Below are 21,765 nucleotides of genomic sequence, written 5' to 3'. Positions count from 1 at the left end.
CGTTCTTCAGGTTAACTCTTAAACTTGAAAAATAAGTTGCATTCTACGAAAATGTTGCATTATATTTCTACAGCATGTAATGTTATGGCAAGCATGAGTCTGAAAAACAGTTTGTGTTCTTGTAAGCAGGATAATGTGTAATAATCCCTCTCAAATAATCTCAAGAAGAATGATATACCTTAAAACTCAACTCAAGTTTACATTTGTTTACAGTGGGAATTGTTTTCTATTGATAGAAATTTGGTTTTTGTCTCAAATTTTGGTCTGTCAGTAAAGGCATAAATGAATATGTTAATTTTTATTTGAAACATGGTTCCAAGTATAATTTCATATTTGGCATTAGATTCATCCTATTATAATCTGTTTGGAATAGCTTTTTGATTCAATAAGTCTGGAAAAATCTGTTACACATTGAAACCCAAATCCAGAGAATGTTACATACTTCTGATATATGCATAAAATGATGGTAAAGGTTATTAAATCATTGATTTAAAAAGATGACTTTGATATAATTACTTTATGGGCAAAATTGTCCTCATTTAGAAGTGAAAAGTACTTTCACATAGCCTAGGCTATTTACAGTTCTGATTATACACATTTAGATATGTCGAATATGTTTGGGGATTGTACTTCTAATGTTTGCCACATGAGCGCTTTCAGGTGGATGTATAAAATATTTTTATTAAAAACCAATTTCTTCTTCATTGTTGATGCTTTTCCTGATTACCAAGTTCAGGGCTGGTTTACATTTCATGTTGTGAAATTTTCAAAACCAATGGTCTATTTATAAGCCAGAGTTGTATTAATGAAAATGAATGAGAAAAATGTCCTTAAAGGTAAAAATCATTATGTAGCTAAATGAGATTATGACTGTGTGTGAGTACATTATAATATAATTTCCATCTGATGTGTATTTACCTGAGTTCATCATTCCTTAGGAATTCCTTAACCATTAAGAAAAAGACTAGATTAATCAAAGGAATTACAAATTATTCCATTGGTACAAAATACCCTATTTCTATACTTTAAATGGCCATGTTGGGTATATGTCTATATATACCTTACTTATATATTGAATTGTATATAACCGTGTGTAGAATTATAGACAATAGTCACCAGTTATTTGAATATTAATTTTCTTTATTAATACAACACATTTGTTAAGTAACTACCTATGCCAGTAACTTAGCACTTACTGTGCTAAGTTCTATTACTAAATAAAATGTGTTCCCTGTCCAAAGATGCTATGACCATTGAAAATCAGGAAAATGAATGCCATCAGTCAGATAAAAAGTCAACAGCTGTATTTATTATTAATATTTACCAAGTAGGCAAAAAGTGTTGCATTTACAGACTCACCAAATTTTCACAAAATGCTAATTTAATGAAAGAAGAAAATGAGGAGAGAAAGGTTAAGTAATTCATCCAACCTCATATAATACCCAAACTATAAAGCTGAAATTTGACATGAGCAATATTTGTTTATAAAGCCTATGCAACTCCACATAACCTTTTAGTTAGTTTAGAACATTTTTCATTATTACTATTTTTAACATAAATATTAAGTATAATTTTGGTTTTGTCTCAAATTATACTGACTCAAGGTTTCTGGTTAACCAAACAGATAGATGCACTTTTCATCTAAAAAAGAAATTTATGTTACACATTATATTTTTATTATTTTATTTTAAATTATGGGTGTAGTCCTATGGGTGAGGGAGAACATGAGGCAAATTTTCAAAGGTTTTGAGACCCTGGTTGTCATTATTCATTCATTGGTTCAGTAAATACTTATTGACACTTCCAGGTACCAGTCACTATGCTAGGGATTCAGAGATTAGCAAGACAGTCCTTGTCAGAGCCCTCATGAAATATTTTAGTATATCAATATTAAACAAATGTATGCCTGTTAGATGTTGTGACTCCATATAAATGACTTACTTGTTTTGTAGTATCTTCTCAGCTCTTGTATTTTCTAAGACCACTCTGTTGCAATTTAAGTGATAAGCATATTCTGGCAGCAGGATTCCCTCAATAAGACACTTTTGGGTTTCACAATCCTCATGATCTTCAACTTGGGCTATTAAAAGTTCCAATAAAACCAGTCCATAGGACTATACATCCTTCACCAGTAGATGGTCCCATATATTTAGCATGTTGTCTTGAAACATAAGAAACAGCTTCTCGGCCGGGCGCGGTGGCTCAAGCCTGTAATCCCAGCACTTTGGGAGGCCGAGACGGGCGGATCACGAGGTCAGGAGATCGAGACCATCCTGACTAATCCGGTGAAACCCCGTCTCTACTAAAAAATACAAAAAACTAGCCCGGCGAGGTGGTGGGCGCCTGTAGTCCCAGCTACTGGGGAAGCTGAGGCAGGAGAACGGCGTGAACCCGGGAGGCGGAGCTTGCAGTGAGCTGAGATCCGGCCACTGCACTCCAGCCTGGGTGAGAGAGCAAGACTCCGTCTCAAAAAAAAAAAAAAAAAAAAAAAAAAAAAAGCAACAGCTTCTCAAGTTCAGATCATGTAAAATGAACCAGTTTTATACATTCAAAGGTATGTCTCTTATGTTACCACAAAATGCAGATAAACATAGCAGGAAAGTTCTAAAAAGCAAAAGAAAAATAAACAATTATAGTTGTACAATAAACAATAATTCCAAAGTTAATCATATTTAAAGTTACATAATTTGTCTCAGTACTTGTGACACAGTATAGAAACAAGGAGATTAAGTATTCACCTATGAGTTTTTATGTGATTTAATATTATCCTAAAAATAGATTATGTCGCAATGAAGCAACGAAATATTGATAAACATGAAATAACATTAACTTGGCTATAGCATTTAATTTTAGTCAGTTTAATCCATATAAATAAGGGGTAACCCTATATATGAAGTATATTTAATTTTTATATATTAAATATATTAACTTTAATTAAAATGCATTGAACCTACCAATGTATAAAATTAAAGAATTGTCTGAGGACTCACCTGGGAAGGTAAAAAAGAGGTCTTATAATCAGGAGACATCTTATTGGAGAGCTAATATAAAGAGACCTTTTTGAACATGCAGATACTGATATTTCCAGAGTGATAAAGACTGATGAAGTAATTGTCAAAGTCTCTTTGTTTAGGATAGCTCATTGTTTATATGAGACGAGTTTCCAAGACTTACATAGGTAGGGTATAGATAAATGAGGTTAATGTAGATCCAAGCAGATGCAGATGCTCCTTGACTTAAGATGGGGTTACATTTTGATAAACACATAGTAGGCTGAAAATATTGTAAATCAAAAGTACATTTAATGTACCTAACCTACAAAAAATCGTAGCTTAAATGTGCTCCATTATATTACGTTAGCCTACAGTTGGGCAAAATCATCTAGCATCATAGTGCACTGTAGAGTATTAGTTGTTTACCCTTCTGATGAGTGGCTGACTGGGAACTGAGGCTCACTGACCCTGCCTAGCAGTGCAAGAGAGTATCATACTGCATATCTCTAGCCCAGGAAAAGATCAAATTTCAAAATTGGAAACTGGAAGTACAGTTTCCACTGGATGCATATCACTTCCATACAATGGTAAAGTTGAAAAATCAGAGGTCAGACTCTCCTAAGGCAGGGACCTTCTATACATATATTTTACTACAACCTAACACACATACACACATGCACATGCGCGCACACACACACACACACACACACAACCGCTTAGAAGTTTATTACAAAGCAGCATAAATATTTTGAGGACTTAAGTTAATGAATTCTTTTTTATTTTGGTAAAAAACACGTAACATAAAATTTACCACCTTTAACATTTTTATGTGTACAGTTCAGTAATGTTAACTACATTCATATTGTTATGAAGTAGATGTTCAGAACTTTATCTTGCAGATCTGAAATTCTATGTCCATTAAACTCTCCTTTTTCTCCAACCCGTAGTTCCAAGTAACCACCAGTCTACTTTCTGTTTCTATGAATCTGACAACTTTGCATACATTACATAAGTGGAATCATACAGTATTTGCGTTTTTGTGACTGACTTATTTCGTTTAGCATAATGTCCACAAGACTCCTCCATGTTGTAGCATGTGATAGAATTTCTTTCCTTTTTAAAGCTGAATAACAGTCCAGTACATGTATATACCATATTTTGCCTAATCATTTACTTGGGTTGCTTCAGCCTCTTGGCTATTGTGAATAGTGCTGTGTGAATGTGGTTGTACAATTATCTCTTTGAGACCATGTTTTCAGTTCTTTCAGATATACACCTAGAGGTGAATTGCTGAGTTTTTATTTTTTGTGTGTGTGTGGAATCTCCGTACTGTTTTTCCTAGGGGCTGCACTGTTTTACAGTCCTACCAACAGTGCACAAGAGCTCCAAATTCTCCACATCCTCACCAACACTTGTTATTTTCTACTTTTTGGATAGGAGCCAACCTAATGAGTATGATGTGATACCTCACTGTAGTTTTGATTTGCATTTCTCTCATGATTAGTGATATTGAGCATCCTTTCATATACTGTTGGCCATTTGTATATCATCTTTAGAGAAAATTCTTTTCAAGTCTTAGCCTGAAAAAAATTTTTTTAATTAAAACTCGTTTCATGGTATTTAAAGCCCACCATGATCTGGCCTCAGTTTGTTTTCTCTGCTTCCAAATAGCTGTTTCCCCCATCCCTCCTCCATTCTGTCATGTGCATCCGTGTGAAGAGACCACCAAACAGGCTTTGTGTGAGCAATAAAGCTTTTTAATCACCTGGGTGCAGGCGGGCTGAGTCCGAAAAGAGAGTCAGTGAAGGGAGATAAGGGTGGGGCCGTTTTATAGGATTTGGGTAGGTAAAGGAAAATTACAGTCAAAGGGTGGTTGTTCTCTGGTGGGCAGGAGTGGGGGTCACAAGGTGCTCAGTGGGGGAGCTTTTTGAGCCAGGATGAGCCAGGAAAAGGAATTTCACAAGATAATGTCATCGCTTAAGGCAAGGACTGGCCATTTTCACTTCTTTTGTGGTGGAATTTCATCAGTTAAGGTGGGGCAGGGCATTTGCACTTCTTTTGTGATTCTTCAGTTACTTCAGGCCATATGGGCATATATGTGCAAGTTACAGGGGATGTTGTGGCTTGGCTTGGGCTCAGAGGCCTGACATTCCTGCCTTCTTATATTAATAAGAAAAATAAAACAAAATAGTGTTGAAGTGTTGGGGCAGTGAAAAATTTATGGGGGGGTGGTATGGAGAGAGAATAGGCGATGTTTCTCAGGGCTGCTTCAAGTGGGATTAGGGGCGGCATGGGAACCTAGAGTGAGAGAGATTAAGCTGAAGGAAGATTTTGTGGTAAGGGGTGATATTGTGGGGTTGTTAGAAGAAATATTTGTTGTATTGAATGATTGGTGATGGCCTGGATGCGGTTTTGTATGAATTGAAAAACTAAACGGAAGACACAAGGTAAGAGAAGGAGAAAAAACAGGTATTGAAGAACGAAGAATTGGGAGGACCTAGGACATCTAATTAGAGAGTGCCAAGGGAGGTTCAGCATAGCCTTGCCAGCAGAGATTATTTATTTACTTTAAGAGGGAATTTAGAGTGGCGGTTTGGAATAGCACTAGGAGATATCAGCTGTGATGTCTTGGAGAAACCGTGTAAACCAGCAGTGTAAACACGAGCAGGGCATTTATGAGTAGTTGAGAACGGTGAATAGGAGTATGACTAGACAGAAGATAGTACGGATGACAAGTTTTTTGAGTGCAGTCCAAGTTGGGCTGGTGTCTGGAATGAGACTGGGGCTTAATAAAAAGGAGTGTCCACACAGGAGCTCAAATGGGCTGTAACCTGTAGCATTCCGAGGACAGGCCTGAATTCTGAGAAAGGAAAGTGGTAAAAGTATTCTTGTTATGCCCAGACCGTTTATTCCCCGAAGAAGACCACCAGAGTCCAGAGTCAAAGCTAAGCAGCAAGGATCTTTATTACAGGTTCGAACCTGGAACTCTCCCTCGCTCGTGAAACGAGACGGGCAGGAGAGCTCCCCCACTCAGCTCCGAACAATGTTATATAGTCTAAGAAAAGTGGGCATAGAATTATTATACAAATCAGATATATGATTGGCTAGTGTTTGAACAAGGCGATTTGGCTAACTATGATTGGTTCCTGCCATTTCTGATATTTTGGTTCAAACTTTGAGGCGGGAGAGCAGGTTTATGGCAGCAAGAGTTTATCTTACTTAAACACGTCTTGTGACCTTGCCTCAGAACTTACAAAATCTCTGGTATGTGCAAAACAAAATCTCTGGTACGTGCAGAAAACCAGGTACTCACAGAACTTACGAAATCTCTGGTATGTGCAAAGATTAGAGAGCAGAACAAGGGTGTAGCGGGTGGGGGGCGGGTACACATCTATCTTTGTGTCCTTTCATTTCCCCCTTCTCATAAGTAACTGGATGTCCAATCTTGGATTTCCAGAGTCTTATAATATAGCCTCACTTTCTGGGTGCAGGAGAGGCTGGTGATGGCTACGGAGGACCATTAGTTGGATGGTATCAAACCTTTCTCTGACAAATTGTAAAATTTTATTTACCACACAGGGGCCTATAGTGAATAGAAGTAGTAAAGACATTAGGGGGCCTAAAAGGGGTGCCAGAAGGGAAAACACTGAAGAGCTCCACCAATTGTTAGCGGCTGTAGTGAATTGTTGCTTTTTCATTTCTAAGCTTAGTTCGTGTAGGCGTTGGACTCTTTCCTCAACTAACCCTGACTCATTTATATAGAAACAGCATTCTTCTTTGAGGATCATACAGGTACCTCATTTCTCAGCCGTGAGTAAGTCTAAGGCTCTGCGGTTTTGAAGGGTGACCTGTGCTAGGGAGGTGAGCTGCCGCTGAAGGGAGGCTAGGGAATAGGCGGAGTCTTCCATAGCAACAGAGAATTGTTGTAACAGCTTGTCGTTTTCTATCATGGAGTGTTGTAGGGCCCCTCCTGCTAACCCCGCTGTGACGACAGAGGTGGTTAAGGATATTCCGGCAATTAGTGGTAGAAAAACTGCTCGTCTATGTCGCGCAGTTTTAGTTGGGGCGGTCCCTGCCCAGCCTATGAACTCTACCGGGGTTAGCAGTGTCAGTCGGGGAACTAGGGTAACAGGGATACACAACTGTCCGTCAGAGATGCTTTTGGACAGAGTTTTTAACAGAGTCATATTACACCAGAAGAACACACCAGGGGGAGCATATATGGGACTATTAGGGTATGTAGCCGATTGGTTACAGAGGCTGTTGCTAAATGCCAAATAACAATAGGGGTATTTCTCTTGGTAAGGGGCATGGTACAGGGCAACATCGGGTATCGTGACTATCGATGAGTTAAAACCTGTATAGTTTGTGGGAGGGGAGGATAGAGGAACAGCCGTTAATGGTGGTCTTCCTAGGGTTGCACACATAAAGCAAGAGGACAGGTCGCCTAAACCAGTGAGGTTGGCGAATGCTAGCCCTTCCCGTAATAGAGTTAGCCAGGAGAAGGGCTGCAAGTCTTGGGATAGCTTGGTTTCTTGCCTGTGGATTTGTGTGTGGATTAAGGGTTGAATCTGGACTAGACTTCTCCACAGATATAAATGGCTACTGGGCCAGGTACTAGTTGATGAGTAATATACTCCCCCATGTTGTGGGGTTGTCCACCGAGAGTCCCATGGGTCTCTAATTATCCAAGTGTAAGTGACGGGAGGACTCAGTTTTGTAAAAATACCACCCTTGTCATTCTCTCCAGTATCGGACAGAGTGCGTCTTACAGTAGCTATATGGGCAACCTGCACTCTGGTGCCACCAATAATTTTTACAATTATATTCAGTTTGATCATATTCAAAACAGATCATGGGTATTGCTGGTTGGGCAATCTGGAACCTAGTGAAATTGAGGTAAACTATAGTATTACACCCTGAGGGGGGTGGGCAGTCTGCGCTAGCTAGCAGTTTACCCGCTTGGGGGGTTTCCCCGGGGTGAGTTTTGTTCTCATAGAGCCAGAACCTCCAGACATAGGGATTAGACGGCGCAGCAGTGAGGAGAGTCAGATGCATAAGGCATAAAAGCATAGGTAAGCTAGACATGGTTACAGCTATGGGGATGACGGCGCAGGGTTAGCTTTAAGGGATTGTTCTTAGCTTTGTCTACAGTCCATGTAACCAGTGCTCCAGACGGCTCGAGAAGGTCGGATGTTGGGTCCACTGGTTTGACGTGTGTGTAGTGGATCCACGAAGCGATGCCTTCTACTTTGAGAGCGGTGGGAGTAGTCAGGAGTACTTGCAGTGGTCCTTTCCACCTGGGTTGAAGAGTTTCTTGCCGGTGGCGCTTGACTAGGACCCAGTCTCCCGGCTGGAAAGGATGAGGCGTCGGCAGAGGTCCTGCCTCGTACAGTTCTCGTAGTCTGGGCCAAATTTCCTGGTGAATTTTCTGTAAGGCTTGTAAGGAGAACAGGAGCTCAGAGACATTTTCAGTTTCAGGTTTGAGTAAGTCATCTTTTAGACTGGGGACCAGGGGTGGGGGTCTGCCATACATGATTTCATATGGTGTGAGGCCTAGTCTGTGAGGGGTATTTCGGGCCCGGAACAGAGCGTAGGGGAGAAGTACTACCCAATTAGCGCCAGTCTCCATGGTCAATTTAGTTAAGGTCTCCTTCAGAGTCCGATTCATCCTTTCTACCTGTCCTGAGCTTTGGGGCCTATAAGCACAATGTAATTTCCAATTTGCCCCCAGAATGGAAGCCAAATCCTGACTTACCTTAGCAACGAAGGCTGGTCCATTGTCTGACCCTATTTGGATGGGAAAGCCATACCTGGGGAGGATTTCTTCCAAAATTTTCTTTGCTACAACCTGAGCAGTTTCTCTCTTAGTTGGGAACGCTTCTGTCCATCCTGAAAAAGTATCTACAAAGACAAGTAAGTACTGATACCCATATTTTCCAGGCTTTATCTCAGTAAAGTCTATTTCCCAATAGATACCAGGCCTAGTTCCTCTACACCTAATTCCTGCGGTGGTCTGGGTTTGGGGGCAAGCGTTGTTTAGTTGGCAGGCTTTGCAATTTGTTGTGACATCGCTGGCCAGTTCAGCTATGCGCCTGATTCTAAACTTGGCATGCCTGATTAAGTCCATCATTCGCCGGGCACCCAGGTGGGTTGTCCGGTGGATGTGTTCCAACACCTGCCGTCTTAATTTTTCTGGTAGGATGGTTTGGTCATTTATATCAGTCCACCACCCATTTTTAACCTGTTTTAGGGGAAGCGTGTTCATCCATTCGCGATCCTGTTCGGTATAGTCGGGAAAACATGGCAAATTTTGCGGGCCAGGATCGGGGAGCTGGAGCGCGAGGAGCTGACTGGGAGCTTTTGCTATGCTCCTTGCGGTTTGGTCGGCTAAGAAGTTGCCTCGAGCAATTGGCGTAGTTGGTTTCTGATGCCCAGGGCAATGTACGATAGCCAATTTCTTTGGTTTCCACAAAGCAGTTAATAGAGCTAGGATCTCTTGCTTGTTTTTTATTTCTTTGCCTTCGGCTGTTAATAGTCCCTTTTCTCTGTAGATGGCCCCATGTATGTGCGCAGTAGCGAAAGCATAGCGGTTATCCGTGTATACTGTTAGTTTTTTCTCTGCCCCTAGGGTGAGGGCCTGTGTAAGGGCTATCAGTTCGGCTCTTTGGGCCGATGTCCCTGGAGGCAAGGGTTCCGCCCAGATTACCTCAGTCTCTGACGTTACAGCCGCTCCTGCATACCGCTGGCCTTGGTGGACATAGCTGCTGCCATCAGTGAACCAGGTGAGTTCTGTGTCGGGGAGTGGACGATCTTGCAGGTCCTCCCGCACCCCAGGCACCTGAGCCAGTATCTCAGTGCACTCATGGGACCGGGCGTCCAAGTCTGGATTTGGCAGCAGTGAAGCAGGGTTTAAAGAGGTTGGGGGCAGAAAAGTTATTCTGAGGGGGTTTAACAGCAGTCCTTGATAGTGGGTGAGCCGGGTGTTACTCATCCATTGGTCCGGCGGCTGCCAGAGGATGCCTTCAATGGCATGCGGGGTTATAACGCGCAACTCTTGCCCCATGATAAGTTTATCAGCGTCTCGGACCATTAGGGCGGTCGCCGCGATTATCCGGAGGCAGGGTGGCCAGCCAGCAGCCACTGAATCTAATTTTTTTTGACAAATAGGCAACTGGCCTCTGCCAGGGGCCTAGGTACTGTGTTAACACGGCTTTTGCAACACCCTTACTTTCATCCACGTATAAGTGGAAGGGCTTGGAGACATCAGGGAGCCCCAGCGCGGGGGCTGATAACAAGGCAGTTTTGATTTGCTGAAAGGCCAGCTCAGCCTCTTCCGTCCAATTGAAGGGCTGCCGTTCCTTTGTTGCCTGGTATAGGGGCTTGGCTAACTCAGCAAATCTGGGTATCCATAACCTACAGAACCCTGCCGACCCCAGGAATTCTCTCACTTGCCGTGTTGACTGGGGTCTAGGGATGCGTAGGACTGTTTCCTTTCGGGCTTTGGTTAGCCAGCGTTGCCCCCCTTTTAATAGGTACCCCAGATAAGTTACCTCCGACTTGCAGATCTGAGCCTTTGTTGCTGAGGCTCGGTAGCCTAGCTCCCCCAGAGTCTTCAGGAGGTCCTCAGTCCCTTGAACACAAGTTTCCGGGGACCTGGCCGCTATTAAGAGATCATCAACATATTGCAAAAGAGTTATTTCAGGGTGTTGCCGCCGGTACTCGCCCAGATCTTCATGAAGGGCTTCATCGAACAGGGTTGGCGAGTTCTTGAACCCTTGTGGCAGTCTGGTCCATGTTAGCTGACCGTTGATGCCCCTCTCAGGATCCGTCCATTGAAATGCAAAGAGTTCTTGACTTTTGGGAGCCAGAGGAAGGCTGAAGAAAGCGTCTTTTAGATCAAGAACGGTATACCACTGTTTTTTGGGATGTAAGGCACTCAGAAGGGTGTATGGATTGGGCACAGTGGGATGTATGTCCATGACCCTTTTATTAACTTCTCTTAAATCCTGTACTGGCCTGTAGTCCGTACTGTTGGGTTTATGAACAGGTAACAGTGGAGTATTCCAGGATGAGTGGCAAGCCCGTAGGACTCCCTGGTCTAGGAGTCGGCGGATATGGGGCGTAATTCCTTCTCTTGCCTCCAGGGGCATAGGATATTGCCGAACCCGAACCGGGTCCGTCCCTGGCTTAACTTCCACAAATATGGCAGGTCGATGTTTAGCTAGCCCCAAGCCCCCAGTTTCTGCCCACGCTTCAGGGAAACGCTGGAGCCAAGAGTCAATTCCCTGATCGGGGGGCTTTTGCTCTTGATGGAGTCGGTACTCATCTTCTAAGGTGACAGTCAGGATAGATATTGGCCTGTTTTGGGAATCAGTTATCTTGGGCCCTTCTGGCTCAAAGTGGATTTGGGCCCCCATCTTTGTCAGCAAGTCCCTCCCTAGTAGAGGGCAGGGGCTCTCTGGGATGACTAGGAAGGAATGGGAGACTTTTCCCGTTCCTAAGTCTACAGTCCTCTGGGTTGTCCAGGGGTATTTTTTGATGCCTGTGGCCCCGTGCACCCAGGATGTTTTCTTAGACATTTTTCCAATTGGTTTGGTTAGGACTGAGCGTTCCGCCCCAGTATCGACCAAGAAGCGAACTGGGGACCCCTCCACTTGCAAAGTTACCCTGGGTTCGGGGAGGGGGTCCAAACCCCGTCCTCCCTAGTCAGAGTCCTGGGTAATGAGTACGGAGGTAGGGTTAGCTGGTCTCCGTTTCTTTGGGCAGTCTTTAATCCAGTGGCCACGTTCCTTGCAATAAGCACACTGATCTTTTTCTAATCCTTGCCTAGGGCCTTGTTTTTTCTGCTTTCTGTTTTGGGCATTTCCTGCCTGTGGGAAAGCTGCTACTAAGACTTTGGTCATTTCTTTGGTTGCCTTGAACTGTTTTTCTTCTGGAGTATCCCTATTAATATAAACTCGCTGGGCCATCTGAAGGAGGTCCTGAATCTACTTTCCCTCTAAACCTTCTAATTTCTGGAGTTTTCTTTTAATATCTGGTGTTGCCTGGTTTACAAAGGACATTACTACCGCTGCCTGATTTTCCAGTGCTTCCGGGTCCATAGGGGTAAACTGTCTGAAGGCTTCCATTAATCTCTCTAAATACACAGCAGGGCTTTCTGTCTTACCTTGTAACACAGAATATACTTTAGCCAAATTGGTGGGCTTGCGAGCTGCAGCCCGGAGACCCGCCATTAGAGTCTGGCGATAAATGAGCAGTCGTCCCCTACCTTCTGCCGTGTTGTAGTCCCATCTGGGCCGGGTCAAACGGAAAGCCGCATTAATGAGGTCAGGATTTGCAGTTGGCTGGCCGTCATCTCCTGGAACCAGTTTTCTGGCCTCAACTTGGATTCTTTCCCGCTCCTCCGTTGTGAACAGGATTCGGAGGAGCTGTTCACAGTCATCCCAGGTCGGCTGGTGAGTAAACATGACACTGTCTAACAACGAGGTTAGATCTTTGGGATTATCTGAGAACCGAGCATTTTGGGACTTCCAATTGTGTAAATCACTGGTGGAAAAAGGCCAATACATGAGACGGGAGAGCCCGGTATCATCGAGCGATCCTATTTCTCTGAGAGGCAGGGCTACAGTGGAGTCAGGGAGTCGGGAAGCTTGGTCCCGCTGTACGCAGCCTCGTGTTCGGCCGGCCGGCCCCCCCAGGTTACTTTTGCTCTCGTCTGCTTCCGCTTCTCGGTTTCCCTCTACGGAAGCACCACCCTGGGGGACTGGGTCCTGCGGGATAAGGTGCGGATATGGTGGGGGAAATGTGGGTTCTAACGTTAGGGGGTCCTGGCTGTCCGGCAGCACAGGGGCCGAGGGAGCAGAGGGAGTCTTTTGTCTTGTAGGTCGCGTTACTAGGACTTTGCAGGGCTCAGGGATGAATGGAGTTATCCAGGGTGGTGGGTTTTCCACAAGATTCTGCCACACTAGAATATAAGGAATTTGATCAGGATGTCCTGACTGCCCTGGCAGGAAAATCTTAGTTTTTACCTTAGTAATAATAGAGAGACAGAAAGTTCCTTCGGAGGGCCACCCTATGCCGAAAGAGGGCCACTCCGAACGGCAGAAAGTAACTAGCTTTCCCTTCTTTAGTTCTACGCTTAAGTTACGCCCCCGAGCCTTCACATCCTTAAAATTGGTAACAAGGAGTGAGAGCGGCGTGCTCTGGTTGTTGCCTATCTTTGGACTGCTCCTACAAAGAGAAGGGGGGATGAAAATGAGTGTGAAGCAGAGGGGAGTATCTGACAGGTCCGGTCCTGGAAGGAGAAGAAAAGGTTTTATGTTTCGTTTTGGGCTTACACTTAACACTTAACAATAACGGACAGACAGTAATAATGATGAGCATTCGCGAGCGCGTGTCGGACTTCCGACCTGAGTCAGACGGGGCAACCAAGGATGGAGGCCCCCAGATGGGCACTGGGGAACGTCTCCCACCAGTCCCAAGTGGCTGTCTTCTAGCGCGTCCGCCAAGACCGTGCCACTTACAGAACAGACCAATACAGATTACAGATTACGGATTTCGCGAAATTTCAGGGAGACAGACAGAGACAAAGACAGAGACAGTGACAAAGCCGGCTTACCTACAGATTAAGATCCATTGACTTGGGGGTCTGGTGGGCTTGGGGGAAATCCCGGACGAGCCCCCATTTGTTATGCCCAGACCGTTTATTCCCCGAAGAAGACCACCAGAGTCCAGAGTCAAAGCTAAGCAGCAAGGATCTTTATTACAGGTTCGAACCTGGAACTCTCCCTCGCTCGTGAAACGAGACGGGCAGGAGAGCTCCCCCACTCAGCTCCGAACAATGTTATATAGTCTAAGAAAAGTGGGCATAGAGTTATTATACAAATCAGATATATGATTGGCTAGTGTTTGAACAAGGCGATTTGGCTAACTATGATTGGTTCCCGCCATTTCTGATATTTTGGTTCAAACTTTGAGGCGGGAGAGCAGGTTTATGGCAGCAAGAGTTTATCTTACTTAAACACGTCTTGTGACCTTGCCTCAGAACTTACAAAATCTCTGGTATGTGCAAAACAAAATCTCTGGTACGTGCAGAAAACCAGGTACTCACAGAACTTACGAAATCTCTGGTATGTGCAAAGATTAGAGAGCAGAACAAGGGTGTAGCGGGTGGGGGGCGGGTACAAATCTATCTTTGTGTCCTTTCATTGTCTAGTCCTTCTTAAGTTGGTGACTGAGCTTGGTGAGGTGTGTTTTTAAAAGGCTATTAGTCTGTTCTACCTTTCCTGAAGATTGAGGATGGTAAAGGATATAAAGGTTTCACTGAATGCTAAGAGCCTGAGAAACTGCCTGCGTGATTTGACTATTAAAGGCTGGTCTGTTATCAGACTGTATAGAAGTAGGAAGGCCAAACTGAGGAATTATGTCTGAAATGACTGCGGTGGCCTTCTCAGACCCTGTGGGAAAGGCCTCTACTTATCCAGTGAAAGTGTCTACCTAGACCAAGAGGTATTTTAGTTTTCTGACTCAGGGCATGTGAGTAAAGTCAATTTGCCAGTCCTGGGCAGGGGCAAATCCCCGAGCTTGATGTGTAGGAACAGGAGGGGGCCTGAAGAATCCCTGAGGGGTAGTAGAATAGCAGATGGAACACTGAGAAGTGATCGCCTTGAGGATAGATTTCTAGGATGGAAAGGAAATGAGAGGTTCTAAGAGATAGGCTAGCGGTTTGTAACCTAGATGGAAGAGGTTATGAAATGATGACAGAATAGAATGGGCCTGTGAGACTGGAAGGAGATATTTTCCTTGGTCAAAGAACCATTTGCTTTATGTGGGAAGAGATTGATAGGTGGAAGTTTCAGCGGGGGAGTAGGTGGGAGTGGCCAATGTGAAGGAGGAAAACTGCAGTGAGGGATAGAAGTTGGAACGCTAACTGCTTTTTTAGCTAACTTATCAGCTTAAGCATTGTCCTGTGCGATGGTTGGGGGAAGAAAATGGATTTTGGAAGTTATGAGAACTGTAGAGAGTTGCGCATAGTTTGTGATTTTTAAGGCCTCTAACAGTATTAAAGCAGTGGCAGCTGCTGCGCACAGACATGAGGGCTAGGCTAAAACAGTAAGGTCAAGTTGTTTGGACAGAAAGGCTACAGGACGCAGTCCTGGTTCTTGTGTAAGAATTCTGTCCGCACTAACCATGCCTAGGAAGGATAGGAGTTGTCATTTTGTAGAAGGGATTTGGGTTTGGGAGATTAGCTGGACATGATCAGCAGGGAGAGTAAGTGTGTATTTATGAGAATTATGTCAAGATAGGTAACAGATGAGGAAGAAATTTGGGCTTGATTGAAGTAATGGGGGCTGTCTGTGAAGCCTTGCGGCAGTACAGCCCAGGTAGTTTGCTGAGTCTGATGGGTGTCAGAGTCAGTTCAAGTGAAAGCGAAGAGAGGCTGGGATGAAGGGTGTAAAGGAATAGTAAAGAAAGTATGTTTGAGATCCAGAACAGAATAATGAGTTGTGGAGGGAGGTATTGAGGATAGAAGAGTATATGGGTTTGGCACTATGGGGTGGATAGGCAAGACAATTTGGTTGATAAGGTGCAGATCTTGAACTAATCTGTAAGATTTGTCCAGTTTTTGGACAGGTAAAATGGGGAAATTGTAAGGAGTGTTTATAGGTTTTAAAAGCCCATGCTGTAGCAGGTGAGTGATAACAGGCTTTAATCCTTTTAAAGCATGCTGTGGGATGGGATATTGGCATTGAGCAGTTACCCTGTGATTGAGTTTTAATGGGATAGTAATGGGCATGTGATCGGTTGCCAGGGAGGGAGTGGAGGTGTCCCATACTTGTGGGTTAGGGTGGGGGGATACGAGGGGAGGATGTGAAGGAAGCTTTGAACTGGGGGCAAAGGTGGCAATGAGGTGTGACTGTATCCTAGGAATAGTCAGGGAAGCAGATAATTTAGCAGATAAGTTAAAATGTCTCAACCTAATAAGGGAGCTGGGCAGGTGGGGATAACTAAAAAGGAGTGTATAAAAGAATGTTGTCCAAGTTGGCATCAGAGTTGGGGAATTTTAAGAAGTTTTGAAGCCTGGCCATCAATACCCACAATAGTTTTGGAGGCAAGGGAAACAGGCCCTTGAAAAGAAGGTAATGTGGAGTGGGTAGCCTCCATATTGATTAAGAAGGGGACGGACTTACCCTCCACTGTAAGAGTTACCCAAAGCGTCTGTGATGGTCCAGGAGGCTTCCGAGGCAATGGGGCAGCATCAGTCTTCAGCCGCTAAGCCAAGAAGATCTGAGAAGGAGTCAGTCAGAGAGCCTTGGGCCAGAGCTCCAGGGGCTCTGGGAGTGGCTGCTGGGTGAGTTGGACAGTCCGATTTCCAGTGGGGTCCTGCACAGATGGGACACAGCTTAGGAGTAATCCCAGGCTGAGGGCATTCCTTGGCACAGTGACCAGATTTCCAGCACTTGTAGCAAGCTTCTGGGGGAGGAGGTTCTGGAGGAACTCCTGGCAGCTGTGGTTTAGACATGCACTTAGAATTTTGTGCTGGAGATGTGGCTGGGCTTTGTCTCACAGTGGAAGCAAGGAATTGCAACTCAGAAATAAGTTGCTACTTGATGCCTCTACTCTATTACTGTACACTTTGAAGGCAAGGTTCATTAAGTCCTGTTGTAGGGTTTGAGGGCTGGAATTTAATTTTTGGAGCTTTATTTAATGTCAGGAGCAGACTGGGTAATAAAATAAAAGGCATATTGAGAATAAGATGGCCTTTTGACCTTTCAGGGTCTAGGGCTGAAAAGTGTCTCAGGGTTGCTGCTAAATGGGCCATAAACTGGACTGGGTTTTTCATATTAGATGAAAAAGAGCCTAAACGCTAACTGATTTGTGAGAGGTCAGATAAAGAAAAAGGAACATTAACCTTGACTATGCCTTTAGCTCTAGCCACTTTTTTACGAGGAAATTGCGGGGCAGGTGGGGGAGGGCTAGTCTCCGAAAGAAACTGTAAGCCAGACCGGGTGTGAGGAGGGGAGGTGATAAAAGGATTATAGGGTGGGGGAGCAAAGGCTGAGGAAAAATTGGGACTTGGCTTGGCCTGGCAAGGAGGGGAGAAGTCAGATGGGTCTGTAGAAAAGGAAGATTAGAAAGACTCAGCGACACTTGGGGTTGGGACTGAGGGGACAGGCGGGAGGGAAAGAAGGAAGATTTGGGACAAGTTGCATTGGGAACAGAGACCAGGGAGGATCGATGTGTAAAAGAATGCCTGGACATCAGGCACCTCAGGCCATTCGCCCATTTTACGACAAGAATTATTTAGGTCTTGTAGGATGGAGAAATTGAAAGTGCTGTTTTCTGGCTATTTGGAACTACTGTCAAGTTTGTATTGGAGTTAAGCAGCATTGTAGAAGAAAATAAGACATTTAGGTTTTAGGTCAGGTGTGAGTTGAAGAGGTTTTAAGTTCTTGAGAACACAGGCTAAGGGAGAAGAAGAAGGAATGGAGACAGTAGAGATACGGAGAGAAGGAGTTTGGGGTTCTTGCCCTCTGGAAAGGTGGGAAAGGGGTTGGGGTGTGGAAGTAAGGGATTGGAGCACAAAAATAAGAGGTGGGGGTGCAAAAATAAGGTTGGGGCACAAAAATAAGAGGTTGGGGTTCTTGCCCCTCCCCCAGAAAAGCAGAGAAGGGGTAGAGACAGGGAGAGAACGGGCCGGGGTGCTTGCCGCTCCCCCAGAAATGTGGGACTTGCCGCTAAAGGCGAAGGATCAAGGCAGGCGTCCCTACAGCGTGGTCAGACACCTCTGAAATGTGGGTGAGTAATCAGAGAGGTGTCCCTGCAATGATTAAACACCAAAGGAAGGCTGCCTTCCCCAGTCCGTGAATGGTACTGGTGTTTTGGGTCTACGGATAAAACATGTCTCCTTTGTCTCTACCAGAAAATGAAAGGAATTGAAATTAAGAGAAGGGAGAGTTTGAAAGGTGGCACCAAGATTGAAAGGAGAAAGAGGTCGAGGGATAGTAAGAGAGGTTGGAGAAGAGAGTAAAAAGAGACCTTTGACCCAATTTAAAATTGGTGAGATGTTCCTTGGGCTGGTTGGTCTGACGACCAGAGGTGTTAGGTGGATCTCTCTCATGGAGCAAAGAGCAGGAGGACAGGGGATTGATCTCCCATGGGAGGTCCCCCAATCTGAGTCATGACACCAAAATGTCATGCGCGTCCATGTGAAGAGACCACCAAACAGGCTTTGTGTGAGCAATAAAGCTTTTTAATCACCTGGGTACAGGTGGACTGAGTCCGAAAAGAGAGCCAGCAAAGGGAGATAAGGGTGGCGCCGTTTTATAGGATTTGGGTAGGTAAAGGAAAATTACAGTCAAAGGGTGGTTGTTCTCTGGTGGGCAGGAGTGGGGGTCACAAGGTGCTCAGTGGGGGAGCTTTTTGAGCCAGGATGAGCCAGGAAAAAGAATTTCACAAGATAATATCATCGCTTAAGGCAAAGACTGGCCATTTTCACTTCTTTTGTGGTGGAATGTCATCAGTTAAGGTGGGGCAGGGCATTTGCACTTCTTTTGTGATTCTTCAGTTAATTCAGGCCATCTGGGCATATAAGTGCAAGTTACAGGGGATGCAATGGCTTGGCTTGGGCTCAGAGGCCTGACACATTCCTCTGTTATTCATTCCTTTAACTAGACACAGTGGGTATTCCCTTTTGCTTTTCCTCTTACTCATTTTATTTTCTCAACCAACAATGCCCTTACCCTACCATCTTCATCCATCAAAACCCTATCTAGCTTCAAGGACATTTAAAATTCTTTTCAGTTATATATTTTCCTTTATTGAGACTATAGAGGAATTTATTTGAAATCTTACCATTACATTTATCATGTTACCTTTTATCATTTGTGTGCACCCATGTATCTTCCCTGATCACTCATTCATTCATCGAATCATTATTTACTCATCACATAATCTTCTCAGACTATTCAATCTAAAATAGTCCCCCAACCAGTCCCTCTTCAACACATCACCCAGTTATTTTTCATGTAACTTATTATCTCCATTTGCCTTATTTATTTATATGACAATTGAATCTAACTTCATATAACCTCCACCCTTCTTAGACTATAAGCTCTATGGGGTAGGAATCTTGCTTGTCTTATTTACTTAGTATTCATGGCACCTAGAACAATACATGGCAGATAGGGGGACACTTGAAATGTATTTATTCAATAGGTGCTTAAATGCATGAGTGAACAAATGAATACAAATGGAGCAAAAAGTAAAAACGTGAATGAAAAAATAAAGGTTAATTTGTGAGAATTAATAAAATTACTGCAGGAGAGGAATATTAAAAAGTGCACTCACTCCTTCATACCATTGTGTATTAAACCCACACTATTAGGTAAAATTATAATGTGGAGTTTTTTTTCTTCTCTGCTGAACAGAAAAATGAAGCATCTTGGGAATTTCATATTATTTATTTCATCTACTTTCTTTCCTCCTTGCCAGAATAAATTAAGAATTAATCCACTGGCTTAAATCTTCCCAACAGGATGGTGATAATAAAAGTTTTACAAACATTTCTTCTAATTCCTTGATTTAATAGAAATTAGATATTACAGTAACTATCTAAGTAGACTACCTAGCTCCATGTTTTTCTCTCTCTTTGAGTTCCCAAACTGTATATCCTTCCTCTTTCTGCTTCTTCGGGTACCTCTCAACATCCCTCAAGTCAGGTGAACTAGGTCCAGAAATTCATAGATGCTATACTCTTACTATTATCAAGTCAAAGACCATAGAGATCTTTCTTCAAATTACAGTCTTTTACTTTCTTTTTGTGTTTATATAAAAAACTCAATGCCAACAGAACAACCCTACCCTAATGGCCACAAGACCTGATCGTAAGAATGAAATGGCCAATTCACAACAGAAAGCAAATTTTCACTAATAATAGAGCCTGTTAGAAATCAGCACTTCTTCTCACCTCCAGCCTTAGGTATCAGCTTGAGTGATGATTAGGAACATTAGCTCTGAAGAAAGACTGCTTGGTGGGGTCCTGCCTCTGTTATCTCCCTGCTGAGGATGTTATATAACCTCTCCATGCCTCAGGTTTCTCATTTTTAAAATGGAGATAATAAGGGCACTTCATAGCATGTTGTGGGGACTAAATGTATAAATACTTATACAGGAGAGAGAAGTTGGCATATGGTTATAGTTATTTGGGTCCCAAGTTATCTTGGGACCTCAAGATGAGAGGAATTTGCCCAACTCATAGGTATTTGAGGGTACAAACCCATGGCTTGGCTCAGCTTTTGAAAAGTCTTATCTGAGATTCTTCATGGAACAGAGTTCTATCAAAGCCAATTTAAAAAGCCAAAGTGAAAAATAATTATTCTTGCTGCACTTCATGCAAATAATCAGGCCAAGTACAGTAAGACTAAAGTTTATTTTGTAAACAAATCAGTTCTATCATGATTTGTTTTTAATAAAAACAGGGATTGCAGAGAGAAAAAATATGCTTCAAAAGAAAAACTATGATATACTGCTGTTAACGGTTCTTGAGGTTTGTTCTGCAGTTTAGGCTAAATTCTAAATTCTTTGTGGGTTAGAAATCCTCAGACTAATGCTTTCAAATCTTTGCTTTTAAAATCAGCAATTGTACTCCTCATCCTAGGACTTGTTATTTACCTTACAGTAGGCTGTTCACTTAAATACTGTAGTAAAACTGTAGATGAGTTTACTAATGTTTTTGCCATGGAAGCCTTGGAAGCTCAACCAGGCCTACAGGAGTACACTCAGACAGTTGCAAAGTGGTTCCACTCTTCTTACCTTGGGGATTACTCCCATTCCTACTATATTTCCTGTCAGCAGGAAGAATCCAGAGCAATCCATGGCCTTTACCTGTCTTCATAACCTACATCTTAAGATTAAGGCATTATAAAACCCAAAGGGAGGGATTAAAACTGCCTTTGCTAATTATGACTGACACAGTGAAGATCTAACTGACTCCATCTTCCTTCTAACCTCCAACCTGTCCTTGTTCATTCCTGGGTGTAGGCTGAACTAATTTGGGAGAAACTTAGTTTATAGTTTATACTTTAAACAAAGACAGTAACAGCCCTTTCCCAAAGCAGACCTCTTTCTTGCCTGGGGACTAGATTGCCTTTGTAGGATGAACATTACAAGATTAGAAATTATGGTTTAGGATTCATGCAGCTGGAGGTTGCAAGATTCTGACCCTTCCTAAAGTGTTCCTAAGATCAATGCTTGAGACATTTTGCAGACCCTGAACTTGATGGATCAGCTGGAATCACCCAGATCAATAAACTGGCTCATCTAATCTTGTGTTCCCCACCCAGGAACTGACTCAGCACAAGAAGACAGCTTTGACTCTCTATGATTTCAACCCTGACCAATCAGCATTCTTGGCTCACTGGCTTCCCCCAACCCACTAAGTTATCCTTAAAAACTCTGCTCCCTGAATGCTTGGGGAACCTGATTTGAGTAATAATAAAACTCTGGTCTCTTGCACAGCTGGCTGTTTGTTAATTACTCTTTCTCTGTTGTAATTCCCCTGTCTTGATGAATTTGCTCTGTCTAGGCAGTGGGCAAGGTGAACCACTTGAGACGTTAAAAATTTGGGGGCTCGCCTGGGATTATCCTTGTGGCTACCTGCCCATGGTTCAGTGGCCCCCCTTCAGTGATGGATCCAGAAGCAGCCAAAGTGGCCGCTTTATTCTCTTGGACTGGGGGCTGACCCTGGTACTCTCTCTACTTGTGGGTT

The 21,765-nt window shown here is 43.5% G+C and overlaps 2 long non-coding RNA genes across 4 annotated transcripts in view; one reads left to right on the top strand and one right to left on the bottom strand.

Annotated features, from left to right (window-relative positions):
• Nucleotides 1–2,496: 2,496 nt before the first annotated feature.
• Nucleotides 2,497–21,765, bottom strand: part of LOC135966212 (uncharacterized) — a 121,273-nt gene continuing 102,004 nt past the window's right edge. For all 3 annotated transcript variants that reach the window (XR_012420131.1, XR_012420128.1, XR_012420129.1), the window contains one exon: nucleotides 2,497–2,604. This is a non-coding gene — a long non-coding RNA (uncharacterized lncRNA). The remainder of the gene's footprint in view (nucleotides 2,605–21,765) is intronic.
• The window catches only part of LOC135966213 (uncharacterized), an 87,040-nt gene continuing 80,407 nt past the window's right edge, over nucleotides 15,133–21,765 (top strand). Inside the window, exons 1-2 of the long non-coding RNA XR_010579369.2 lie at nucleotides 15,133–15,266; nucleotides 15,619–15,687. This is a non-coding gene — a long non-coding RNA (uncharacterized lncRNA). The remainder of the gene's footprint in view (nucleotides 15,267–15,618; nucleotides 15,688–21,765) is intronic.

This window comes from Macaca fascicularis, chromosome 11 (genome assembly GCF_037993035.2).
Source record: "Macaca fascicularis isolate 582-1 chromosome 11, T2T-MFA8v1.1".
Lineage (NCBI taxonomy): Eukaryota > Metazoa > Chordata > Mammalia > Primates > Cercopithecidae > Macaca > Macaca fascicularis.
This window is presented reverse-complemented; position numbering and strand designations above follow the sequence as displayed.